This window comes from Copadichromis virginalis, linkage group LG8, assembly GCF_057382275.1.
Source record: "Copadichromis virginalis isolate Kocher_CV1m ecotype Utaka linkage group LG8, C_Virginalis_male_GT1.1, whole genome shotgun sequence".
Taxonomy (NCBI): domain Eukaryota; kingdom Metazoa; phylum Chordata; class Actinopteri; order Cichliformes; family Cichlidae; genus Copadichromis; species Copadichromis virginalis.
The window spans coordinates 29,941,876-29,954,827 of NC_140625.1; the positions used below are offsets into that span (position 1 = coordinate 29,941,876).

General features: G+C 46.4%; 22 non-coding genes across 22 annotated transcripts; 16 read left to right on the plus strand and 6 right to left on the minus strand.

Annotated features, from left to right (window-relative positions):
• The first annotated feature begins 496 nt into the window (after nt 1–496).
• Nucleotides 497–569, plus strand: trnav-aac (transfer RNA valine (anticodon AAC)). Its single transcript has one exon. It is a non-coding gene; the product is annotated as a tRNA-Val (tRNA).
• Nucleotides 570–1,183: 614 nt separating this feature from the next.
• Nucleotides 1,184–1,256, plus strand: trnav-cac (transfer RNA valine (anticodon CAC)). Its single transcript has one exon. It is a non-coding gene; the product is annotated as a tRNA-Val (tRNA).
• A 474-nt stretch (nt 1,257–1,730) lies between these two features.
• On the minus strand, nt 1,731–1,802 carry trnaq-cug (transfer RNA glutamine (anticodon CUG)). Its single transcript has one exon. It is a non-coding gene; the product is annotated as a tRNA-Gln (tRNA).
• A 151-nt stretch (nt 1,803–1,953) lies between these two features.
• On the plus strand, nt 1,954–2,025 carry trnad-guc (transfer RNA aspartic acid (anticodon GUC)). Its single transcript has one exon. It is a non-coding gene; the product is annotated as a tRNA-Asp (tRNA).
• A 522-nt stretch (nt 2,026–2,547) lies between these two features.
• Nucleotides 2,548–2,620, plus strand: trnav-aac (transfer RNA valine (anticodon AAC)). The gene has a single exon. It is a non-coding gene; the product is annotated as a tRNA-Val (tRNA).
• A 1,161-nt stretch (nt 2,621–3,781) lies between these two features.
• On the minus strand, nt 3,782–3,853 carry trnaq-cug (transfer RNA glutamine (anticodon CUG)). Its single transcript has one exon. It is a non-coding gene; the product is annotated as a tRNA-Gln (tRNA).
• Nucleotides 3,854–4,004: 151 nt separating this feature from the next.
• On the plus strand, nt 4,005–4,076 carry trnad-guc (transfer RNA aspartic acid (anticodon GUC)). The gene has a single exon. It is a non-coding gene; the product is annotated as a tRNA-Asp (tRNA).
• Nucleotides 4,077–4,598: 522 nt separating this feature from the next.
• On the plus strand, nt 4,599–4,671 carry trnav-aac (transfer RNA valine (anticodon AAC)). Its single transcript has one exon. It is a non-coding gene; the product is annotated as a tRNA-Val (tRNA).
• Nucleotides 4,672–5,832: 1,161 nt separating this feature from the next.
• On the minus strand, nt 5,833–5,904 carry trnaq-cug (transfer RNA glutamine (anticodon CUG)). The gene has a single exon. It is a non-coding gene; the product is annotated as a tRNA-Gln (tRNA).
• A 151-nt stretch (nt 5,905–6,055) lies between these two features.
• trnad-guc (transfer RNA aspartic acid (anticodon GUC)) lies at nt 6,056–6,127 on the plus strand. Its single transcript has one exon. It is a non-coding gene; the product is annotated as a tRNA-Asp (tRNA).
• A 522-nt stretch (nt 6,128–6,649) lies between these two features.
• trnav-aac (transfer RNA valine (anticodon AAC)) lies at nt 6,650–6,722 on the plus strand. Its single transcript has one exon. It is a non-coding gene; the product is annotated as a tRNA-Val (tRNA).
• Nucleotides 6,723–7,336: 614 nt separating this feature from the next.
• Nucleotides 7,337–7,409, plus strand: trnav-cac (transfer RNA valine (anticodon CAC)). Its single transcript has one exon. It is a non-coding gene; the product is annotated as a tRNA-Val (tRNA).
• A 474-nt stretch (nt 7,410–7,883) lies between these two features.
• trnaq-cug (transfer RNA glutamine (anticodon CUG)) lies at nt 7,884–7,955 on the minus strand. The gene has a single exon. It is a non-coding gene; the product is annotated as a tRNA-Gln (tRNA).
• Nucleotides 7,956–8,106: 151 nt separating this feature from the next.
• Nucleotides 8,107–8,178, plus strand: trnad-guc (transfer RNA aspartic acid (anticodon GUC)). The gene has a single exon. It is a non-coding gene; the product is annotated as a tRNA-Asp (tRNA).
• A 522-nt stretch (nt 8,179–8,700) lies between these two features.
• On the plus strand, nt 8,701–8,773 carry trnav-aac (transfer RNA valine (anticodon AAC)). Its single transcript has one exon. It is a non-coding gene; the product is annotated as a tRNA-Val (tRNA).
• Nucleotides 8,774–9,934: 1,161 nt separating this feature from the next.
• trnaq-cug (transfer RNA glutamine (anticodon CUG)) lies at nt 9,935–10,006 on the minus strand. The gene has a single exon. It is a non-coding gene; the product is annotated as a tRNA-Gln (tRNA).
• A 151-nt stretch (nt 10,007–10,157) lies between these two features.
• trnad-guc (transfer RNA aspartic acid (anticodon GUC)) lies at nt 10,158–10,229 on the plus strand. Its single transcript has one exon. It is a non-coding gene; the product is annotated as a tRNA-Asp (tRNA).
• A 522-nt stretch (nt 10,230–10,751) lies between these two features.
• Nucleotides 10,752–10,824, plus strand: trnav-uac (transfer RNA valine (anticodon UAC)). The gene has a single exon. It is a non-coding gene; the product is annotated as a tRNA-Val (tRNA).
• A 614-nt stretch (nt 10,825–11,438) lies between these two features.
• On the plus strand, nt 11,439–11,511 carry trnav-cac (transfer RNA valine (anticodon CAC)). The gene has a single exon. It is a non-coding gene; the product is annotated as a tRNA-Val (tRNA).
• Nucleotides 11,512–11,985: 474 nt separating this feature from the next.
• trnaq-cug (transfer RNA glutamine (anticodon CUG)) lies at nt 11,986–12,057 on the minus strand. The gene has a single exon. It is a non-coding gene; the product is annotated as a tRNA-Gln (tRNA).
• Nucleotides 12,058–12,208: 151 nt separating this feature from the next.
• trnad-guc (transfer RNA aspartic acid (anticodon GUC)) lies at nt 12,209–12,280 on the plus strand. The gene has a single exon. It is a non-coding gene; the product is annotated as a tRNA-Asp (tRNA).
• A 522-nt stretch (nt 12,281–12,802) lies between these two features.
• Nucleotides 12,803–12,875, plus strand: trnav-aac (transfer RNA valine (anticodon AAC)). Its single transcript has one exon. It is a non-coding gene; the product is annotated as a tRNA-Val (tRNA).
• The last annotated feature ends 77 nt before the right edge of the window (nt 12,876–12,952 follow it).

Genomic DNA, 12,952 nt, shown 5'->3' on the forward strand with positions numbered 1-12,952 from the left:
TTTTACCTGCAATGACCACACACACCTTAATCGCACACCAGATCCTAGTCAATCTAATAATCTAGTCCTATAATGGGCTTGAAGAAACATGAATTCCACCTGTGCGCTCACAAGTCGAAAAGGTCTTCTCAGAAAGAGCTCCCATCAGAAGAGATGCTAGTCCAAGAGAACACTGCTTGTGCAGCATTTTCTCTGTTTTACGTGCGTCCCTACTGACAAATAAGTTTCTTGGTCTTGTCTTCTGTAGATTGTGTGCTAGCCAAACAAAGGACATCAAAGAGCTTGTCAACCAGAAGATCAGCTCCCATGACAAGAGATGCAATCTTGAGATCACAATTTGCATTGTCAATACAGCCATAAGTGGGGGAGTGCTTGAAGAATGACACAAATGGGAGTTCCCTCCTTCTCAATAGTCCTACATGATCTGTCATAAAAGTCCACAAATGTAAGAAAGCATTGAAATGCTCCTTTAATTACTACGGGGTACGCAAGCTCAGTTTCCGTAGTGTAGTGGTTATCACGTTCGCCTAACACGCGAAAGGTCCCCGGTCCGAAACCGGGCGGAAGCATGCGTCTTTGCTTATGCGTCCTGATATAAAAGTGTCTGACTGCAGGCACTGCTTGAACTTGTGGGGTTCTACTGCTGTTTGGGACACAGACAAGAGAAAGTACTCAAATCTGGTTCAGGTCTCTGACATCTGTAACCTTTGGATGCTCGTCTTGCTAAAGAGTTGTCTATGGCCCAAATTTCTGCAAACTCCACAGACTTCACACAAATCAACAAATCTCCAGTCGCTATATTTCCTGAAGATGGAGGCACAGACTAAGCTCTTGGAAATGACTGGCTCTAGGTGGCCTGCACAGGACTTGGGCCTATTTTCAGCCAATGCCCAAGGCAATGAAACAAATGGGCGCTTTAGGCAACAGTTCTGCTGCCAGAGGTTCTGGGGTTCTTAGGGCAGCATATGTTGAGCTGTGCTTGCTTTAGTGAACTCCTAAATGTCCAAAGTTTAAGTGAGCCTAACATGGAGACTACAGTTCAGACTCCTTGCTAGAGTGCGTCTGTCTCTTCTCCGTGGCTCCTTTTACTTCAAGGCCATGATAGGAACATGTCACCAAATTTGTCAGAGTGCGAGATTACTCAGTGAGACACATTGGAAAGCCAAACAAGCTGTCTTTCGGGGTTTCCGTAGTGTAGTGGTTATCACGTTCGCCTCACACGCGAAAGGTCCCCGGTCCGAAACCGGGCGGAAACATGGGTCTTTTCCTTCTTTGGTTACAAGGGAATTGATATTCACTCTTTAGACAACTCTGCTTGTCCAGCATTTTCTCTGTTTTACTTGCATCCCTATTGAGAATTAAGTCTCTTGGTTTTGTCTTCTGTAGGTTGTGTGCTAGCCAAACAAAGGACATCAAAGAGCTTGTCAAGAAGAAGATCGGGGCCTTCAGAGGTGGCAAAGGGATTGGAAGTGGGAAGAGTGCAAGAGGAAAAGTTGACTTGAGTCAAGGTGGCTAATGAACGATACAGCAGGAAGCTGAAGTGGAAAGTGCAGCAGAAGAGCATGAGCGAGGTTTGGTGCAGCATGAAGACCATGTGCAGATGAGATCAGCCAACACAAGAGGAGTGGAACTGACTGGGCCACTAACTTGCTCTTCAACTGACTAGATTCTTATGCTAGCGTGTGCTAATGCTAATGTACCTGTGGAGCAAAGTGCTAGAAAGCCAAATGAGGTTCCACTGAGACTTGAACTCAGATCGCTGGATTCAGAGTCCAGAGTGCTAACCATTACACCATGGAACCCTGCCTGAAGCACACAAAAGATCTGTGTCAAACAGGCATAAAAGTGTAGTTCCTGGTAAACCGATGGGGATTTCTACACGGCCAGCCAAATTTTACCTGTCATACCTGCTGCGAATCGCAGCTTGACGTGACCATTGTAGTGCTTCAGAGGTCCTCGTTAGTATAGTGGACAGTATCTCCGCCTGTCACGCGGAAGACCGGGGTTCGATTCCCCGACGGGGAGTGAGCAGTTTCCTTCTCTGTTCTGCCTTTTACCTGCAATGACCACACACACCTTAATCGCACACCAGATCCTAGTCAATCTAATAATCTAGTCCTATAATGGGCTTGAAGAAACATGAATTCCACCTGTGCGCTCACAAGTCGAAAAGGTCTTCTCAGAAAGAGCTCCCATCAGAAGAGATGCTAGTCCAAGAGAACACTGCTTGTGCAGCATTTTCTCTGTTTTACGTGCGTCCCTACTGACAAATAAGTTTCTTGGTCTTGTCTTCTGTAGATTGTGTGCTAGCCAAACAAAGGACATCAAAGAGCTTGTCAACCAGAAGATCAGCTCCCATGACAAGAGATGCAATCTTGAGATCACAATTTGCATTGTCAATACAGCCATAAGTGGGGGAGTGCTTGAAGAATGACACAAATGGGAGTTCCCTCCTTCTCAATAGTCCTACATGATCTGTCATAAAAGTCCACAAATGTAAGAAAGCATTGAAATGCTCCTTTAATTACTACGGGGTACGTAAGCTCAGTTTCCGTAGTGTAGTGGTTATCACGTTCGCCTAACACGCGAAAGGTCCCCGGTCCGAAACCGGGCGGAAGCATGCGTCTTTGCTTATGCGTCCTGATATAAAAGTGTCTGACTGCAGGCACTGCTTGAACTTGTGGGGTTCTACTGCTGTTTGGGACACAGACAAGAGAAAGTACTCAAATCTGGTTCAGGTCTCTGACATCTGTAACCTTTGGATGCTCGTCTTGCTAAAGAGTTGTCTATGGCCCAAATTTCTGCAAACTCCACAGACTTCACACAAATCAACAAATCTCCAGTCGCTATATTTCCTGAAGATGGAGGCACAGACTAAGCTCTTGGAAATGACTGGCTCTAGGTGGCCTGCACAGGACTTGGGCCTATTTTCAGCCAATGCCCAAGGCAATGAAACAAATGGGCGCTTTAGGCAACAGTTCTGCTGCCAGAGGTTCTGGGGTTCTTAGGGCAGCATATGTTGAGCTGTGCTTGCTTTAGTGAACTCCTAAATGTCCAAAGTTTAAGTGAGCCTAACATGGAGACTACAGTTCAGACTCCTTGCTAGAGTGCGTCTGTCTCTTCTCCGTGGCTCCTTTTACTTCAAGGCCATGATAGGAACATGTCACCAAATTTGTCAGAGTGCGAGATTACTCAGTGAGACACATTGGAAAGCCAAACAAGCTGTCTTTCGGGGTTTCCGTAGTGTAGTGGTTATCACGTTCGCCTCACACGCGAAAGGTCCCCGGTCCGAAACCGGGCAGAAACATGGGTCTTTTCCTTCTTTGGTTACAAGGGAATTGATATTCACTCTTTAGACAACTCTGCTTGTCCAGCATTTTCTCTGTTTTACTTGCATCCCTATTGAGAATTAAGTCTCTTGGTTTTGTCTTCTGTAGGTTGTGTGCTAGCCAAACAAAGGACATCAAAGAGCTTGTCAAGAAGAAGATCGGGGCCTTCAGAGGTGGCAAAGGGATTGGAAGTGGGAAGAGTGCAAGAGGAAAAGTTGACTTGAGTCAAGGTGGCTAATGAACGATACAGCAGGAAGCTGAAGTGGAAAGTGCAGCAGAAGAGCATGAGCGAGGTTTGGTGCAGCATGAAGACCATGTGCAGATGAGATCAGCCAACACAAGAGGAGTGGAACTGACTGGGCCACTAACTTGCTCTTCAACTGACTAGATTCTTATGCTAGCGTGTGCTAATGCTAATGTACCTGTGGAGCAAAGTGCTAGAAAGCCAAATGAGGTTCCACTGAGACTTGAACTCAGATCGCTGGATTCAGGGTCCAGAGTGCTAACCATTACACCATGGAACCCTGCCTGAAGCACACAAAAGATCTGTGTCAAACAGGCATAAAAGTGTAGTTCCTGGTAAACCGATGGGGATTTCTACACGGCCAGCCAAATTTTACCTGTCATACCTGCTGCGAATCGCAGCTTGACGTGACCATTGCAGTGCTTCAGAGGTCCTCGTTAGTATAGTGGACAGTATCTCCGCCTGTCACGCGGAAGACCGGGGTTCGATTCCCCGACGGGGAGTGAGCAGTTTCCTTCTCTGTTCTGCCTTTTACCTGCAATGACCACACACACCTTAATCGCACACCAGATCCTAGTCAATCTAATAATCTAGTCCTATAATGGGCTTGAAGAAACATGAATTCCACCTGTGCGCTCACAAGTCGAAAAGGTCTTCTCAGAAAGAGCTCCCATCAGAAGAGATGCTAGTCCAAGAGAACACTGCTTGTGCAGCATTTTCTCTGTTTTACGTGCGTCCCTACTGACAAATAAGTTTCTTGGTCTTGTCTTCTGTAGATTGTGTGCTAGCCAAACAAAGGACATCAAAGAGCTTGTCAACCAGAAGATCAGCTCCCATGACAAGAGATGCAATCTTGAGATCACAATTTGCATTGTCAATACAGCCATAAGTGGGGGAGTGCTTGAAGAATGACACAAATGGGAGTTCCCTCCTTCTCAATAGTCCTACATGATCTGTCATAAAAGTCCACAAATGTAAGAAAGCATTGAAATGCTCCTTTAATTACTACGGGGTACGCAAGCTCAGTTTCCGTAGTGTAGTGGTTATCACGTTCGCCTAACACGCGAAAGGTCCCCGGTCCGAAACCGGGCGGAAGCATGCGTCTTTGCTTATGCGTCCTGATATAAAAGTGTCTGACTGCAGGCACTGCTTGAACTTGTGGGGTTCTACTGCTGTTTGGGACACAGACAAGAGAAAGTACTCAAATCTGGTTCAGGTCTCTGACATCTGTAACCTTTGGATGCTCGTCTTGCTAAAGAGTTGTCTATGGCCCAAATTTCTGCAAACTCCACAGACTTCACACAAATCAACAAATCTCCAGTCGCTATATTTCCTGAAGATGGAGGCACAGACTAAGCTCTTGGAAATGACTGGCTCTAGGTGGCCTGCACAGGACTTGGGCCTATTTTCAGCCAATGCCCAAGGCAATGAAACAAATGGGCGCTTTAGGCAACAGTTCTGCTGCCAGAGGTTCTGGGGTTCTTAGGGCAGCATATGTTGAGCTGTGCTTGCTTTAGTGAACTCCTAAATGTCCAAAGTTTAAGTGAGCCTAACATGGAGACTACAGTTCAGACTCCTTGCTAGAGTGCGTCTGTCTCTTCTCCATGGCTCCTTTTACTTCAAGGCCATGATAGGAACATGTCACCAAATTTGTCAGAGTGCGAGATTACTCAGTGAGACACATTGGAAAGCCAAACAAGCTGTCTTTCGGGGTTTCCGTAGTGTAGTGGTTATCACGTTCGCCTCACACGGGAAAGGTCCCCGGTCCGAAACCGGGCGGAAACATGGGTCTTTTCCTTCTTTGGTTACAAGGGAATTGATATTCACTCTTTAGACAACTCTGCTTGTCCAGCATTTTCTCTGTTTTACTTGCATCCCTATTGAGAATTAAGTCTCTTGGTTTTGTCTTCTGTAGGTTGTGTGCTAGCCAAACAAAGGACATCAAAGAGCTTGTCAAGAAGAAGATCGGGGCCTTCAGAGGTGGCAAAGGGATTGGAAGTGGGAAGAGTGCAAGAGGAAAAGTTGACTTGAGTCAAGGTGGCTAATGAACGATACAGCAGGAAGCTGAAGTGGAAAGTGCAGCAGAAGAGCATGAGCGAGGTTTGGTGCAGCACGAAGACCATGTGCAGATGAGATCAGCCAACACAAGAGGAGTGGAACTGACTGGGCCACTAACTTGCTCTTCAACTGACTAGATTCTTATGCTAGCGTGTGCTAATGCTAATGTACCTGTGGAGCAAAGTGCTAGAAAGCCAAATGAGGTTCCACTGAGACTTGAACTCAGATCGCTGGATTCAGGGTCCAGAGTGCTAACCATTACACCATGGAACCCTGCCTGAAGCACACAAAAGATCTGTGTCAAACAGGCATAAAAGTGTAGTTCCTGGTAAACCGATGGGGATTTCTACACGGCCAGCCAAATTTTACCTGTCATACCTGCTGCGAATCGCAGCTTGACGTGACCATTGCAGTGCTTCAGAGGTCCTCGTTAGTATAGTGGACAGTATCTCCGCCTGTCACGCGGAAGACCGGGGTTCGATTCCCCGACGGGGAGTGAGCAGTTTCCTTCTCTGTTCTGCCTTTTACCTGCAATGACCACACACACCTTAATCGCACACCAGATCCTAGTCAATCTAATAATCTAGTCCTATAATGGGCTTGAAGAAACATGAATTCCACCTGTGCGCTCACAAGTCGAAAAGGTCTTCTCAGAAAGAGCTCCCATCAGAAGAGATGCTAGTCCAAGAGAACACTGCTTGTGCAGCATTTTCTCTGTTTTACGTGCGTCCCTACTGACAAATAAGTTTCTTGGTCTTGTCTTCTGTAGATTGTGTGCTAGCCAAACAAAGGACATCAAAGAGCTTGTCAACCAGAAGATCAGCTCCCATGACAAGAGATGCAATCTTGAGATCACAATTTGCATTGTCAATACAGCCATAAGTGGGGGAGTGCTTGAAGAATGACACAAATGGGAGTTCCCTCCTTCTCAATAGTCCTACATGATCTGTCATAAAAGTCCACAAATGTAAGAAAGCATTGAAATGCTCCTTTAATTACTACGGGGTACGCAAGCTCAGTTTCCGTAGTGTAGTGGTTATCACGTTCGCCTAACACGCGAAAGGTCCCCGGTCCGAAACCGGGCGGAAGCATGCGTCTTTGCTTATGCGTCCTGATATAAAAGTGTCTGACTGCAGGCACTGCTTGAACTTGTGGGGTTCTACTGCTGTTTGGGACACAGACAAGAGAAAGTACTCAAATCTGGTTCAGGTCTCTGACATCTGTAACCTTTGGATGCTCGTCTTGCTAAAGAGTTGTCTATGGCCCAAATTTCTGCAAACTCCACAGACTTCACACAAATCAACAAATCTCCAGTCGCTATATTTCCTGAAGATGGAGGCACAGACTAAGCTCTTGGAAATGACTGGCTCTAGGTGGCCTGCACAGGACTTGGGCCTATTTTCAGCCAATGCCCAAGGCAATGAAACAAATGGGCGCTTTAGGCAACAGTTCTGCTGCCAGAGGTTCTGGGGTTCTTAGGGCAGCATATGTTGAGCTGTGCTTGCTTTAGTGAACTCCTAAATGTCCAAAGTTTAAGTGAGCCTAACATGGAGACTACAGTTCAGACTCCTTGCTAGAGTGCGTCTGTCTCTTCTCCGTGGCTCCTTTTACTTCAAGGCCATGATAGGAACATGTCACCAAATTTGTCAGAGTGCGAGATTACTCAGTGAGACACATTGGAAAGCCAAACAAGCTGTCTTTCGGGGTTTCCGTAGTGTAGTGGTTATCACGTTCGCCTCACACGCGAAAGGTCCCCGGTCCGAAACCGGGCGGAAACATGGGTCTTTTCCTTCTTTGGTTACAAGGGAATTGATATTCACTCTTTAGACAACTCTGCTTGTCCAGCATTTTCTCTGTTTTACTTGCATCCCTATTGAGAATTAAGTCTCTTGGTTTTGTCTTCTGTAGGTTGTGTGCTAGCCAAACAAAGGACATCAAAGAGCTTGTCAAGAAGAAGATCGGGGCCTTCAGAGGTGGCAAAGGGATTGGAAGTGGGAAGAGTGCAAGAGGAAAAGTTGACTTGAGTCAAGGTGGCTAATGAACGATACAGCAGGAAGCTGAAGTGGAAAGTGCAGCAGAAGAGCATGAGCGAGGTTTGGTGCAGCATGAAGACCATGTGCAGATGAGATCAGCCAACACAAGAGGAGTGGAACTGACTGGGCCACTAACTTGCTCTTCAACTGACTAGATTCTTATGCTAGCGTGTGCTAATGCTAATGTACCTGTGGAGCAAAGTGCTAGAAAGCCAAATGAGGTTCCACTGAGACTTGAACTCAGATCGCTGGATTCAGAGTCCAGAGTGCTAACCATTACACCATGGAACCCTGCCTGAAGCACACAAAAGATCTGTGTCAAACAGGCATAAAAGTGTAGTTCCTGGTAAACCGATGGGGATTTCTACACGGCCAGCCAAATTTTACCTGTCATACCTGCTGCGAATCGCAGCTTGACGTGACCATTGTAGTGCTTCAGAGGTCCTCGTTAGTATAGTGGACAGTATCTCCGCCTGTCACGCGGAAGACCGGGGTTCGATTCCCCGACGGGGAGTGAGCAGTTTCCTTCTCTGTTCTGCCTTTTACCTGCAATGACCACACACACCTTAATCGCACACCAGATCCTAGTCAATCTAATAATCTAGTCCTATAATGGGCTTGAAGAAACATGAATTCCACCTGTGCGCTCACAAGTCGAAAAGGTCTTCTCAGAAAGAGCTCCCATCAGAAGAGATGCTAGTCCAAGAGAACACTGCTTGTGCAGCATTTTCTCTGTTTTACGTGCGTCCCTACTGACAAATAAGTTTCTTGGTCTTGTCTTCTGTAGATTGTGTGCTAGCCAAACAAAGGACATCAAAGAGCTTGTCAACCAGAAGATCAGCTCCCATGACAAGAGATGCAATCTTGAGATCACAATTTGCATTGTCAATACAGCCATAAGTGGGGGAGTGCTTGAAGAATGACACAAATGGGAGTTCCCTCCTTCTCAATAGTCCTACATGATCTGTCATAAAAGTCCACAAATGTAAGAAAGCATTGAAATGCTCCTTTAATTACTACGGGGTACGCAAGCTCAGTTTCCGTAGTGTAGTGGTTATCACGTTCGCCTAACACGCGAAAGGTCCCCGGTCCGAAACCGGGCGGAAGCATGCGTCTTTGCTTATGCGTCCTGATATAAAAGTGTCTGACTGCAGGCACTGCTTGAACTTGTGGGGTTCTACTGCTGTTTGGGACACAGACAAGAGAAAGTACTCAAATCTGGTTCAGGTCTCTGACATCTGTAACCTTTGGATGCTCGTCTTGCTAAAGAGTTGTCTATGGCCCAAATTTCTGCAAACTCCACAGACTTCACACAAATCAACAAATCTCCAGTCGCTATATTTCCTGAAGATGGAGGCACAGATTAAGCTCTTGGAAATGACTGGCTCTAGGTGGCCTGCACAGGACTTGGGCCTATTTTCAGCCAATGCCCAAGGCAATGAAACAAATGGGCGCTTTAGGCAACAGTTCTGCTGCCAGAGGTTCTGGGGTTCTTAGGGCAGCATATGTTGAGCTGTGCTTGCTTTAGTGAACTCCTAAATGTCCAAAGTTTAAGTGAGCCTAACATGGAGACTACAGTTCAGACTCCTTGCTAGAGTGCGTCTGTCTCTTCTCCATGGCTCCTTTTACTTCAAGGCCATGATAGGAACATGTCACCAAATTTGTCAGAGTGCGAGATTACTCAGTGAGACACATTGGAAAGCCAAACAAGTTGTCTTTCGGGGTTTCCGTAGTGTAGTGGTTATCACGTTCGCCTCACACGCGAAAGGTCCCCGGTCCGAAACCGTGCGGAAACATGGGTCTTTTCCTTCTTTGGTTACAAGGGAATTGATATTCACTCTTTAGACAACTCTGCTTGTCCAGCATTTTCTCTGTTTTACTTGCATCCCTATTGAGAATTAAGTCTCTTGGTTTTGTCTTCTGTAGGTTGTGTGCTAGCCAAACAAAGGACATCAAAGAGCTTGTCAAGAAGAAGATCGGGGCCTTCAGAGGTGGCAAAGGGATTGGAAGTGGGAAGAGTGCAAGAGGAAAAGTTGACTTGAGTCAAGGTGGCTAATGAACGATACAGCAGGAAGCTGAAGTGGAAAGTGCAGCAGAAGAGCATGAGCGAGGTTTGGTGCAGCATGAAGACCATGTGCAGATGAGATCAGCCAACACAAGAGGAGTGGAACTGACTGGGCCACTAACTTGCTCTTCAACTGACTAGATTCTTATGCTAGCGTGTGCTAATGCTAATGTACCTGTGGAGCAAAGTGCTAGAAAGCCAAATGAGGTTCCACTGAGACTTGAACTCAGATCGCTGGATTCAGAGTCCAGAGTGCTAACCATTACACCATGGAACCCTGCCTGAAGCACACAAAAGATCTGTGTCAAACAGGCATAAAAGTGTAGTTCCTGGTAAACCGATGGGGATTTCTACACGGCCAGCCAAATTTTACCTGTCATACCTGCTGCGAATCGCAGCTTGACGTGACCATTGCAGTGCTTCAGAGTTCCTCGTTAGTATAGTGGACAGTATCTCCGCCTGTCACGCGGAAGACCGGGGTTCGATTCCCCGACGGGGAGTGAGCAGTTTCCTTCTCTGTTCTGCCTTTTACCTGCAATGACCACACACACCTTAATCGCACACCAGATCCTAGTCAATCTAATAATCTAGTCCTATAATGGGCTTGAAGAAACATGAATTCCACCTGTGCGCTCACAAGTCGAAAAGGTCTTCTCAGAAAGAGCTCCCATCAGAAGAGATGCTAGTCCAAGAGAACACTGCTTGTGCAGCATTTTCTCTGTTTTACGTGCGTCCCTACTGACAAATAAGTTTCTTGGTCTTGTCTTCTGTAGATTGTGTGCTAGCCAAACAAAGGACATCAAAGAGCTTGTCAACCAGAAGATCAGCTCCCATGACAAGAGATGCAATCTTGAGATCACAATTTGCATTGTCAATACAGCCATAAGTGGGGGAGTGCTTGAAGAATGACACAAATGGGAGTTCCCTCCTTCTCAATAGTCCTACATGATCTGTCATAAAAGTCCACAAATGTAAGAAAGCATTGAAATGCTCCTTTAATTACTACGGGGTATGCAAGCTCAGTTTCCGTAGTGTAGTGGTTATCACGTTCGCCTTACACGCGAAAGGTCCCCGGTCCGAAACCGGGCGGAAGCATGCGTCTTTGCTTATGCGTCCTGATATAAAAGTGTCTGACTGCAGGCACTGCTTGAACTTGTGGGGTTCTACTGCTGTTTGGGACACAGACAAGAGAAAGTACTCAAATCTGGTTCAGGTCTCTGACATCTGTAACCTTTGGATGCTCGTCTTGCTAAAGAGTTGTCTATGGCCCAAATTTCTGCAAACTCCACAGACTTCACACAAATCAACAAATCTCCAGTCGCTATATTTCCTGAAGATGGAGGCACAGACTAAGCTCTTGGAAATGACTGGCTCTAGGTGGCCTGCACAGGACTTGGGCCTATTTTCAGCCAATGCCCAAGGCAATGAAACAAATGGGCGCTTTAGGCAACAGTTCTGCTGCCAGAGGTTCTGGGGTTCTTAGGGCAGCATATGTTGAGCTGTGCTTGCTTTAGTGAACTCCTAAATGTCCAAAGTTTAAGTGAGCCTAACATGGAGACTACAGTTCAGACTCCTTGCTAGAGTGCGTCTGTCTCTTCTCCATGGCTCCTTTTACTTCAAGGCCATGATAGGAACATGTCACCAAATTTGTCAGAGTGCGAGATTACTCAGTGAGACACATTGGAAAGCCAAACAAGCTGTCTTTCGGGGTTTCCGTAGTGTAGTGGTTATCACGTTCGCCTCACACGCGAAAGGTCCCCGGTCCGAAACCGGGCGGAAACATGGGTCTTTTCCTTCTTTGGTTACAAGGGAATTGATATTCACTCTTTAGACAACTCTGCTTGTCCAGCATTTTCTCTGTTTTACTTGCATCCCTATTGAGAATTAAGTCTCTTGGTTTTGTCTTCTGTAGGTTGTGTGCTAGCCAAACAAAGGACATCAAAGAGCTTGTCAAGAAGAAGATCGGGGCCTTCAGAGGTGGCAAAGGGATTGGAAGTGGGAAGAGTGCAAGAGGAAAAGTTGACTTGAGTCAAGGTGGCTAATGAACGATACAGCAGGAAGCTGAAGTGGAAAGTGCAGCAGAAGAGCATGAGCGAGGTTTGGTGCAGCATGAAGACCATGTGCAGATGAGATCAGCCAACACAAGAGGAGTGGAACTGACTGGGCCACTAACTTGCTCTTCAACTGACTAGATTCTTATGCTAGCGTGTGCTAATGCTAATGTACCTGTGGAGCAAAGTGCTAGAAAGCCAAATGAGGTTCCACTGAGACTTGAACTCAGATCGCTGGATTCAGAGTCCAGAGTGCTAACCATTACACCATGGAACCCTGCCTGAAGCACACAAAAGATCTGTGTCAAACAGGCATAAAAGTGTAGTTCCTGGTAAACCGATGGGGATTTCTACACGGCCAGCCAAATTTTACCTGTCATACCTGCTGCGAATCGCAGCTTGACGTGACCATTGCAGTGCTTCAGAGGTCCTCGTTAGTATAGTGGACAGTATCTCCGCCTGTCACGCGGAAGACCGGGGTTCGATTCCCCGACGGGGAGTGAGCAGTTTCCTTCTCTGTTCTGCCTTTTACCTGCAATGACCACACACACCTTAATCGCACACCAGATCCTAGTCAATCTAATAATCTAGTCCTATAATGGGCTTGAAGAAACATGAATTCCACCTGTGCGCTCACAAGTCGAAAAGGTCTTCTCAGAAAGAGCTCCCATCAGAAGAGATGCTAGTCCAAGAGAACACTGCTTGTGCAGCATTTTCTCTGTTTTACGTGCGTCCCTACTGACAAATAAGTTTCTTGGTCTTGTCTTCTGTAGATTGTGTGCTAGCCAAACAAAGGACATCAAAGAGCTTGTCAACCAGAAGATCAGCTCCCATGACAAGAGATGCAATCTTGAGATCACAATTTGCATTGTCAATACAGCCATAAGTGGGGGAGTGCTTGAAGAATGACACAAATGGGAGTTCCCTCCTTCTCAATAGTCCTACATGATCTGTCATAAAAGTCCACAAATGTAAGAAAGCATTGAAATGCTCCTTTAATTACTACGGGGTACGCAAGCTCAGTTTCCGTAGTGTAGTGGTTATCACGTTCGCCTAACACGCGAAAGGTCCCCGGTCCGAAACCGGGCGGAAGCATGCGTCTTTGCTTATGCGTCCTGATATAAAAGTGTCTGACTGCAGGCACTGCTTGAACTTGTGGGGTTCTACTGCTG